We start from the raw sequence: 2736 nt of genomic DNA, 5'->3' as shown, positions 1-2736 counted from the left end.
CCTGACATCTTTTTAGAAGAACCTGGCACCTCTGTGGAGTCATCACCTGGTACAGCGCCCCTATCATTGGACTCCTTTACATTCCACCGGACACTGGGTGAAGGAGGCTTTGGACGAGTCTACTTGGCAAAAGACATCATACGCAAAGATCCTGTCGCCATTAAAGTAGAGGATAAAAGAGATTTTACACAACTTGGATGCAGTTTTGCAGAACACCATATCCTTCAACTCTCTCATGAAAATCCTTACATAATCCATGGCCTGGCAGCCTTCTACACGCTCAACTTTGTGTATTATGTGATGGAAGTGGCCACCGGAGGAGACCTGCTAGATATAAACGTAATAAACTTTCCTCTTGACACTGCCACTATCAAATTCATCACAGCAGAAGTCATCTGTGGCATAGAGTTCCTGCATAGAAAAGGCATTATTCATCGGGACCTCAAGCAAGAAAATATCCTTCTGACCAAAGATGGCCACATGAAAATAACAGATTTTGGTCTTGCTGTGACAGGCGTGTAGAAGAGGACCAAAGAGAAGTGTCGAGGTACACCAGGATATGCAGCCCCAGAAATGGTGAAGTGCCAGGCATACGGGAGAGGAGTCGACCTCTTTGCTATTGGCGTGATCCTCTATAGACTTTTCGCCTTTACATCTCCCTTTCCTGGAAAAAATCTGGAAGAAAAGGACAATTCTGTCCTCTACCATACTCCAGTCTATCCAGAGCCTCTATTTCCTGATGCAGTGACACGGAAGTATCATAGAAGGACTGCTATGTAAAGACCAGTTTAAGCGGCTTGGAGTCAAAGAGGAGGTCAGAAAACACTCGTTTTTCTCAGGGATCCATTGAGAAGATGTAGAAGCCAGTGATCCTAATGGCAGGTTTTGTTGACCCAAATGTTGAAGAAATTCTGGACTACGCTGAACTACCAAACCACATCAAATCTAAGTATCAGAAGATGTTTAATCAGTTCAGATTTGTGTGTCCTGAGTGGTTAAAGCAGTACCATCCTGTCATCCAAACTTTTCTCCAAAAGGTCATCCAGAAAGTTTAAAAAAAAAAACACAAAAAAACAAATGGTCAAAATGGCATTGATGGTGGATGACCCAATCAAAAGCAAAATCATTCCTTATCCCAGGCTACTACTATCTCCATAACAGACCATCAAGGCTTATGGATTCTTCATTCCTCTTGCTATAACCTACCATCCTAGAAGACTGATGTAATGTGCTGTGCAGCAGAGTCATTCACCTTTAGGCTGGTCTTACACGACTGTAATTTAAGACTGCAAATGGTCTGCAATTGAGGGTTTTCAATTGCGGACACATTATACTCAATGTGGCCTCTTACACCACCGGATATTTTATCCGTGGTGTGCTGGGCCGCAAACGAGGTCCGCACTTTTTAGAACATGTCCGTAATGGCCGCAATTCATGGCACTGCACGGACTCAGCAGTTTATGGGCATCTGCGGAGTGTATGTTGATGATCAGCAACTAGTGTTGCTGATCAGCAACATGCAGACCGTAAAAGCATTACGGTCGTGTAAGACCAGCCTTACTCAACTGGCTAATGTCCTAGAGCGCCCCTCTCTTCACAGATTTGAGACAAAGTAACCAAGATTCCACCACTTGAATTCCAGATAGCAGCAACAATCCAGGGATTTATTTTGATCGCCATATTTGAGGTCAGGAAGGAAATTTTTTTCCCTAAACTGAGGTCAACCCAATAATTAGTCCTCAGAGGGTATTTTTCGCCTTCCTCTGGATCAACATAGCAAAGAATTATAAGGTTGAAGAAGCATTTACTTCAACCATACTTGCTATGTTTCCATCTTTACATACCTGCTACAAACATGGTGGCAAAGACAAACATTACCGGACTTGACTAGAAGGAAGCGGCTGCTCCTTCTCCCACTGAAAATGGACTGCGCAGAAGGTAGCGTCTTACGCCTTTTCCCTCCATCCATAGACCTCCAGAAGGTAGCGGCTGCTCCTTCTCCTACCAAAAATGGACCACGCAGAAGGTAGAGTCTTGCGCCTTCTCCCTCCGTCCATAGACTTCCAGAAGGTAGCCTCTTGCGCCTTCCCCTACTACTAATAAAATAGTAATAATTAATAATTACAATCACAAATAGAGGCTTCAGTTCTTTCCATATTTAAAACATATTATTTATACCAATGACACAATCTAATGTTAGTGCACATGAACCAGGAGTTTTAGGAAGAGTGGGCTGAATCTTGGCTGTATACTTTGTATCTAGTGATTGTTTTGATTTTGAAGAAATCTCCTAAATAACCAATAGGATGAAATGAATATGATAACAGTGCCAACCGTTAGATCAATAGCATAGACAGCAGTAGTAACGCTTCCGGCTGTGCCTTAATCACAATAGCAAATCTATGTAATATGATGACGCTATACAAGCAAATTAAATAAATAATAATACTTTAGTAATTAGATTTTTTTTTTTTTTTTTATTCAAAGCTAAATAATTCTTTATGCCAAGTTGTAACCAAAGAAACAGCTTTATTTTCCTTCCTTTCCACCTAGCTCTAACCAATAGACTTTTGGACACAGAATGAGTCGGGGTCCACCACACATGGCATAGGTATAGAGTACTAGTATATTGGGTGGGATTTAAACAAATCCCATCCACAAAATGTTTAAAAAAAAATACCCCTACTTTGAGGACAGCATGTGCCGATCCATTCATCTCAAGGGGACTGAAAATTA

Source organism: Leptodactylus fuscus, chromosome 1, assembly GCF_031893055.1.
Source record: "Leptodactylus fuscus isolate aLepFus1 chromosome 1, aLepFus1.hap2, whole genome shotgun sequence".
Classification (NCBI taxonomy): domain Eukaryota; kingdom Metazoa; phylum Chordata; class Amphibia; order Anura; family Leptodactylidae; genus Leptodactylus; species Leptodactylus fuscus.
This window is presented reverse-complemented; position numbering follows the sequence as displayed.